Genomic DNA, 9,869 nt, shown 5'->3' with positions numbered 1-9,869 from the left:
CTAAATTGGCCCGAGTGTGTGAATGTGAGTGTGAATGTTGTCTGTCTATCTGTGTTGGCCTTGTGATGAGGTGGCCACTTGTCCAGGGTGTACCCCGCTTTCCGCCCGAATGCAGCTGAGATAGACTCCAGCACCCCCCGCCACCCCAAAAAAGGGACAAGCAGTAGAAAATGGATATATATATACATATATATATATATATATATATATATATATATATATATATATATATATATATAATATATATATATATATATAAAATAATTTTACTTATACTTTAGTAAACATGATTTTATTTTTATATTTATATATTTTCTTTTTTTTTCTTTTTTTAAATCATGTTCATTTAAATTTATTTTAGTAAAACAATCCCTAAGTTTGATAACTATTATTAGCTAGAAATGTTACAGCATTGATTTTGGAATTAGAGTAATGGATATAATTTGCAGTGTTTTAAGCTCTACATTGAAATTAATAGTTTCAGTTGTAAATTCCTCACTGTTTCATATCTCCCGCAAAAAAATTTCAACATGGTCTTAACCTTTTTGGCCCCGGAGCCCAACTTTTCCACAACAGACGGGCCCGGAGCTTACTCATATATTAACACTAGATTAGTATACTTACTACAGATTTTAGTTGTATTTGATTATCTAACCCAGTGATTCTCAAACTGTGGTACGCAGGCTGCATCTAGTGGTACACCAAAGAATCACTTGATAATTGTTCCTATATTCAAAGACAGTGTTACTGTTCAAACAGTGTGTAATGTTATAGTGGCCCGAAACATTAAATATACTTTGTTAAACAAAACCTCTGCCTTGTTTTTAATGAATACCTATGCCTACTATGCTACTGTAGTTTAATGTTGGTTTTTACAGGGGGACTTGGAGAGCCAAGTGTTTTCTGAGGAGGTACTTGGCGGAAAAAGTTTGAGAACCACTGATCGAACAGATTACCAGGATAAACCTCGTCAAAATGATATGAAACCAAGGGTGAATCATAAAGACTCTTGTTTAACACGAAACGCTGCTAAAATAAATAAACTGAATAAATATGTTTTTCAGCTAAACTGTCAGTAAGATTTAAGTGCAAATAAAAATATACCGGTCATAGTCTTTGCCCTTAATAAACTTCTTTACGACTTTAGCTCCAGACTTCTCTTTGTCTGATATTGTCATTACTGCCACAAGTGGTGGAAAAGTGTATTACAACAGAGTACTGCATAGAGTGCCAGGCATGGACAAACCCCAAAACCAGTGAAGTTAGCACGTTGTGTAAATCGTAAATAAAAACAAAATACAATTATTTGCAAATCCTTTTCAATTGAATAGACTGCAAAGACAAGATACTTAACAGTAAAACTGGAAAACTAAATTTTTTACAAGCATTAGCTCATTTGGAATTTGATGCCTGCAACATGTTTCAAAAAAGCTGGCACAAGTGGCAAAAAAGACCTGATAAAGTTGAGGAATGCTCATCAAACACTTATTTGGCACATCCCACAGGTGAACAGGCTAATTGGGAACAGGTGGGTGCCATGATTGGGTATAAAAGCAGCTTCCATGAAATGCTCAGTCATTCACAAACAAGGATGGGGCGAGGGTCACCACTTTGTGAACAAATGCGTGAGCAAATTGTCCAACAGTTTAAGAACAACATTTCTCAACGAGCTATTGCAAGGAATTTAGGGATTTCACCATTTACGGTCCATAATATCATCAAAAGGTTCAGAGAATCTGGAGAAATCACTGCACGTAAGCGATGATATTACGGACCTTCGATCCCTCAGGCGGTACTGCATCAAAAAGCGACATCAGTGTGTAAAGGATATCACCACATGGGCTCAGGAACACTTCAGAAAACCCCTGTCAGTAACTACAGTTCGTTGCTACATCTGTAAGTGCAAGTTAAAACTCTACTATGCAAAGTCAAAGCCATTTATCAACAACACCCAGAAAGAAGAAAGGCCTTTATTTGTGCAAAAACGTCTTTTACTTGACACTGAGTGTGAATGTCTATGGCTTTGTTTTACTTTTAGAAAGGTTCAACTGTGTTGTGCAATCTATATTAGGAACGCCTCTTGGGTTTCTGCCGACCCGTGTTGGATGTCACAGCCTCGAGTGCTGCACAAAGACAAGTTCGGACAGGGAGAAGTGAAAGCTTGCCGCTTTCAATTCATTCGTGTGTTGCTGCAGTTATCATGTCCAACATGTCCACCACCCACGCAAGGAATGTTCTCGGAACCGAGCCTGAACATACCCCGACCTGGATGGCACCCGCTCCCTATCATCATCTCTGATGCAAACATGGCCTCCATGGTGCACGGCCTCTCCTGTTTCTTGGAAGAACGGGAAGTTACCAGGCCAGATTTAGGGCCAAAGTTACACATATTTTGTTGCTTTTTTAAGCTTGGAATTTCTTAAATGTATCGCACAACAAGCAAATAATCTCAAGATACCCACCATATCAATTACTAGATGTGATCGAAATTATTTAAGGTGCAATAAACAAAATAAACGTAACGTTATTAATATCAGTATTACGGATACCATGAACAAAAATTCCTCAAAACAATCCACTACCTATAATATAGGCTTTTTAAACATCAGATCATTGTCTCCCAAAAAGTTATTAGTTATTGAGGTCATTAGAGACAACAATCTTAATGTCATTGCTCTTAGTGAAACTGGGCTAAAACCAGAAGAGGTTTTTTCCGCTTTAACTATACAGTGCACATTATGCTTGTCCCCTTAAAAGGGATGGAGGGGTCGCACTAAATATCCAATGAAAACCTTAACCTTAGCCCTAATCTAAGTAATGAATATAAATCATTTGAGGTGCTTACTATGAGGTCTGTCACACCGCTACCTTGCCACCTGGCTGTTATCCATCGCCCCCCCCTGGGCCCTATTCGGACTTTATCAGTGAATTTTCAGAGTTTGTTGCTGATCTAGTGACGCACGCAGATAATATAATTATAATGGGGGATTAAATATCCATATGAGTACCATGTTAGACCCTCCGTGCAAGGCGTTCCTGACTATAATTGATAGCTGTGGTTGTCATGTCTTTTTGATCATGTTTTGTTTGGCTATGTTCTGTTGGTTTTTGGACTCTTTTAGTTCCTGTTTTCACTCCCTTGCTTTGTCACCATGACGACCATTAGTTTCACCTGTTTTGCGTGTTGGACTCACGGACCTGGTGTTAATCAAGACTTTATTATTTAAGCTTGTAGTTGCCAGGCAGTCGGGCTGGCGACATTACCCCTGCTATTCTGTACCATGCTCTGTGCTAACTTGTTTTCATGCGATTGTTCTTTGCATGCCATGCCATGTAAGTTTTGGTTTTGTATCATGTCATGTCCATAGTTTCTGTCTTAGTGTTAGTTCTGTTTTCATTCGCTAAGTTTGTGTCTCCGCTTTGTGCGCGCCTTTCGTTTGTTCTTTTTATAGTCATAATTAAAAATGTCTTTACCTTTACGCCATGTCCGATCCAATTCCTTTGCATTCTAAATGTAATTATATAGAATTTGAATAGTAGTAACAATAAAGATAATTATCTTTGCAGTCGAAAATGCAATTGTCTGAAATATTTATAATAAAATTAGTGTTTCTAAACGTTTTTTTTAATATAAATACATATTATAAATACTAATATTTTAGATAACGATACTTATGTTGAAACGAATATTACATTTTACACAAAACATTTGCTCATAAAATACTTATATTTCTAATACTTAAAATATTTAAATATAATTGTCTAAATTATATATACACATTATAAAAAATAATAAATATAATCATCTAAAAAATTACATAAGTATGTATATTATAAATGAAAACATAATTCATTATAATTGTCAAAAATATGCATATAATAAAATAAATTATAATAATAAAAAGCATACTTCTCTAAAATGTGTCTGAATAAGTCTTTTTTCTTCTTCTTCAGCATGAAAAAATACATGTCATTTAGATTAGTCCTCCAACTTACCTGTATTTAGTCAAATATAATGTAATTAAAAAAATATAAATACTGTAAATATTTTTCTAATATTTTACTATGTATTTATATACACAATCAAATATTTGTTCAAAATACATGTGTCTAAAATGGTCTTTTCCTTCATTTACAAGTATAGGATACTACAAAATACTTTTTGAAATTGTGTTTATAATTGTATATAATTTTTGAAATGTCTATTTGTTTTTTTAATTAATATACTAATAGTAATTCATATTACTTATGGTAATTTTACTATATTTAGTAAAAAAAAAAATCATAGTTTTAGAATCCTACTCTACAGGTATTGAAAAAAATGACATTTCAAAAAACAGACATTCAAACTAGCAAAATCATGAAACAAGTTCAATTGAAAAAGTTATTTTCTTTTTTTTCCTAGATAATATTGTAAAAAAGGATTGTTGAAAACGAGCTCATGGCAAAAGGAGTGAAGTCATTTTATTTGTTTGAATATGTATCTACAACAAGGGGGGACACAAGCAAAAAACCACAACTTCAAAATAAAATTAAAAAACAAAAAAATATATACATTTATTAATTATCAATGCAGTCCCCCCCCCAAATAACATTTTTTCATCTAAAGAAACTTTACAATATAAAGAAACATACATAGAATATTTTTTAACCTTTTTGTTTTTTGAAACTACACGAGACATTTAAGGATGGGGGGGAAAAAAAACTACCCTAACATGATCCAAAGCAATTTAATATAATCAATACTGCCTTGTCATCAAGGACATCATAAAAAATAAAATCAGAGGAATTGAACATGTCACCCCCCCCCTTTTTTTGTTTTTAAATGGTACAATATTTTACAATCAGCACAATAGAAATACAGAAAAGATCCTCGATGCTGTGACGTCTTCTTACAGTACCGTAAGAAAATAAAAGACAGACAAGTTGGATTGCAGTTTTTGACAATTTTCAAAACCAAATCAAATGATCCCGCTTATGAAAATGGATTTAAAGAGAAACCCTCCATAAGGTAAGAAGAAGAAAGGATATGTGTCGACAACTTCTGTCACAATTTACATTTCCAATAAGCTAAGTTTTAACCTCAATTTAGCATTTATTCAAATAAGAGCTTATATGAACGGCGCACTCACACTAGGAAAAGTTGGGCACACCTGACAACTAAAACACGTTTCTTTATAAGTCGAATGAACCCAAACTTTTAGTTCTTATACCGACCAAAAATGACACATTTTCACTGTAAAAATAAAAATCCATAGCTTTTTCCATTTAAAGTATATTTTATGGTAATATTCTGACGACTCAGCAGCTAGTATTTCACTGTAAAAATAAAAGTGGTACCATTCCCATTTCAAGTAAATTTACAGTAAAAAAAAAAAAACCCAACAACAACTAAATGCTCAGTTGTTGGAATTACTGTCAATTTACGGTAATGCACTGTAAAAATAAATATTTGTAGATTTTTTTAATAAACGGCAGCTCGGTCGCCAGAACTTTACCCTAAAAACACAGTAAAAGTATTGTTACTATAGTACCTTAAATTTAAGGGTGGGGAATTTTACTGTAAAAAAATAACAGTGGTACGGTTTTCTACAGAGCCCCTAAAGGGACATGGGAGAATTTTTTTTATTTATAATTATTATTATTTTTTTTTTAGACATGTATCTCGTGCGCACGAGAAACTATCTTGTGCGCACGAGAAACTTTTTATAAAGTTATAAAAAAAATTGTTTTAATTTTATTTTTTTTTATTTTTTAGACATGTATCTCGTACGCACGAGATACATGTCTAAAAAAATAAATACAATTACAATTAAAAAGAAAACTATCTTGTGCGCACAAGAAACTTTTTATAAAGTTATAAAAAAAATTGAAAAAACAATTTTTTTTTTTTGACATGTATCTCATGCGCATGAGAAAGTTTCTCGTGCGCACGAGATACATGTCTAAAAAAATTAAAAATAAATAAAGTATAATTTTAAAAACTTTTTTTTTTAATAACTTTATAAAAAGTTTCTCGTGCGTACGAGAGATAGTTTCTCGTACGCACGAGATACATGTCTAAAAAAATAAAAAATATAAATAAAAAAATTCCCTCATGTCCCTTTAGGGGCTCCATAGTTTTCCCTTTAAAGAAATGCGCTGGAAAAAAACATTATAGATTTTACGGTTAACAGCTGCAAGAATATTCCTGTAAAAAAATATGTCTGTTTACAGTAATACACTGAAAAAACGAGAACGGTAGATTTTATGGTAAAAAAAAAAAAGAAGAAAAAAAAAAGAAATTGCAGCTCAGTCGCCAGTATTTTACTGTAAAAATAACAGTGGTAGTGCTTGTCTATTTACAGTAATGCACTGTAAAAAAAAAAATTTAAATTAAAAAAATGCTGTAATTTTTACAGTAAAATTCTGGCGACTGGGCTGCCAGTTTGTTACGGTAAAATTAACGAGTTTAAAAAAAAAATAAAAAAATTTAAGTGTGCGACATTGGCAAGTCATGTCATTACTTTGACTGCTTCTCTTGCCAGTTATTCATGATTATGAACTCTACATTCCATAGTAAAAAATAAGCAGAACTATTTAAAATAATCCACTAAATCAAAACGCAAATTGCAGCGGACATTTATTTTGGGTCTGTTTCTTTGCCTTCTCCAAGTCCACAGAACGCATGTAGACTGGTTGGGCAAACTCCCGTGCACCCTTAAGGACCCCGCAGCGAGTATAGAGCTGGTCCACAGTTCCACGACCAGACGAAAACCACATTGCTCCTCTTGAATCCGAGGTTCGACTATCCAGCGTAGCCTCCTCTCTAGTACACTTTACCAGGAAGGCTGAGGAGTGTGATCCAAAGAAAGTTGGAACACACCCTCAGGTTCCCCTTCTTAAAGAGAGGAACCACCACCCCGGTCTGCCAATCCAGAGGCACCGCCCCAGATGTCCACACGATGTCGCAGAGTCTTGTCAACCAAGACCGCCCCACAGCATCCAGAACCATAAGGAACTCTGAAGGATGACCATTGCAACAACACATCATCAGTAGGGTAAAACTAACCTATCTCAAGATGGCCTAATACCGATAAATACCAAGTTACCTACTCAGTGGCCTTGTGGTTAAAGTCTCCACCCTGAGATCGGTTCAAACCCCGGCCGAGTCATACCAAAGACTATAAAAATGGGACCCATTACCTCCCTGCTTGGCACTCAGCATCAAGGGTTGGAATTGGGGGTTAAATCACCAAAATGATTCCCGAGCGCGCCCACTGCTGCTGCTCACTGCTCCCCTCACCTCCCGGGGGTAGGGGGGACAAGGGGATGGGTCAAATGCAGAGGGTAATTTCACCACATCTAGTGTGTGTGTGACTATCAGTGGCACTTTAACTTTAACCACTGTCCCTAATAAAACAAATAAAGAGAATGACTCAAAATAATCCACATGGTAAAGCAGATGATGCTTTTGTCACACACAGGGCGTGTACGATCACTGTGATATTTTCCATAAACTCCACCGTCCGTAGTAAAAAATAAAGAAAATGACTCAAAATAATCCACATGATAAAGCAGATGACGCTTTTGTCACCCACGGGGCGTGTACAATCAACGCGATATTTTCCATAAACTCCACCGTCCGTAGTAAAAAATAAAGAGAATGACTCAAAATAATCCACACGATAAAGCAGATGCTTTAGTCACACAAAGGGCGTGTACGATCACTGTGATATTTTTCAATAAACTCCACCGTCCGTAGTAAAAAATAAAGAGAATGACTCAAAATAATCCACACGATAAAGCAGATGACGCTTTTGTCACCCACGGGGCGTGTACGATCAACGCGATATTTTCCATAAACTCCACCGTCCGTAGTAAAAAATAAAGAGAATGACTCAAAATAATCCACACGATAAAGCAGATGCTTTAGTCACACAAAGGGCGTGTACGATCAACGTGGTATTTTTCAATAAACTCCACCGTCCGTAGTAAAAAATAAAGACAATGACTCAAAATAATCCACATGGTAAAGCAGATGACGCTTTTGCCACACACAGGGCGTGTACGATCAACGTGATATTATCGATAAACTCCATTCGTAGTAAAAAAAATCAAGAGAATGACTCAAAATAATCCACATGGTAAAGCAGATGCTTTTGCCACACACAGGGCGTGTACGATCAACGCGATATTATCGATAAACTCCATTCGTAGTAAAAAATCAAGAGAATGACTCAAAATAATCCACATGGTAAAGCAGATGCTTTTGTCACACACAGGGCATGTACGATCAACGCGATATTATCGATAAACTCCATTCGTAGTAAAAAATCAAGAGAATGACTCAAAATAATCCACATGGTAAAGCAGATGCTTTTGTCACACACAGGGCGCGTACGATCAACGCGATATTATCGATAAACTCCGTTCGTAGTAAAAAATCAAGAGAATGACTCAAAATAATCCACACGATAAAGCAGATGCTTTAGTCACACAAAGGGCGTGTACGATCAACGTGGTATTTTTCAATAAACTCCACCGTCCGTAGTAAAAAATAAAGAGAATGACTCAAAATAATCCACACGATAAAGCAGATGACGCTTTTGTCACCCACGGGGCGTGTACGATCAACGCGATATTTTCCATAAACTCCACCGTCCGTAGTAAAAAATAAAGAGAATGACTCAAAATAATCCACACGATAAAGCAGATGCTTTAGTCACACAAAGGGCGTGTACGATCAACGTGGTATTTTTCAACAAACTCCACCGTCCGTAGTAAAAAATAAAGACAAGGACTCAAAATAATCCACATGGTAAAGCAGATGACGCTTTTGCCACACACAGGGCGTGTACGATCAACGTGATATTATCGATAAACTCCATTCGTAGTAAAAAAAATCAAGAGAATGACTCAAAATAATCCACATGGTAAAGCAGATGCTTTTGTCACACACAGGGCGTGTACGATCAACGTGATATTATCGATAAACTCCGTCCGTAGTACAAATTAAAGAGAATGACTCAAAATAATCCACATGGTAAAGCAGATGCTTTTGTCACACACAGGGCGTGTACGATCAACGTGATATTATCGATAAACTCCATTCGTAGTAAAAAAAATCAAGAGAATGACTCAAAATAATCCACATGGTAAAGCAGATGCTTTTGTCACACACAGGGCGTGTACGATCAACGTGATATTATCGATAAACTCCGTCCGTAGTACAAATTAAAGAGAATGACTCAAAATAATCCACATGGTAAAGCAGATGCTTTTGTCACACACAGGGCGTGTACGATCAACGTGATATTATCAATAAACTCCGTTCGTAGTGAAAAATCAAGAGAATGACTCAAAATAATCCACATGGTAAAGCAGATGATGCTTTTGTCACACACAGGGCGCGTACGATCTACGTGATATTATCGATAAACTCCGTTCGTAGTAAAAAATAAAGAGAATGACTCAAAATAATCCACATGGTAAAGCAGATGCTTTTGTCACACACAGAGCGTGTACGATCGACGTGATATTTTCGATAAACTCCGTCCGTAGTACAAATTAAAGAGAATGACTCAAAATAATCCACATGGTAAAGCAGATGCTTTTGTCACACACAGGGCGTGTACGATCGACATGATATTATCGATAAACTCCGTCCGTAGTAAAAAATCAAGAGAATGACTCAAAATAATCCACATGGTAAAGTAGATGATGCTTTTGTCACACACAGGGCGCGTACGATCAACGCGATATTATCGATAAACTCCGTTCGTAGTAAAAAATCAAGAGAATGACTCAAAATAATCCACATGGTAAAGCAGATGCTTTTGCCACACACAGGGCGTGTACGATCAACGCGATATTATCGATAAACTCCA

This window comes from Entelurus aequoreus, linkage group LG03 (genome assembly GCF_033978785.1).
Source record: "Entelurus aequoreus isolate RoL-2023_Sb linkage group LG03, RoL_Eaeq_v1.1, whole genome shotgun sequence".
NCBI lineage: Eukaryota > Metazoa > Chordata > Actinopteri > Syngnathiformes > Syngnathidae > Entelurus > Entelurus aequoreus.
This window is presented reverse-complemented; position numbering follows the sequence as displayed.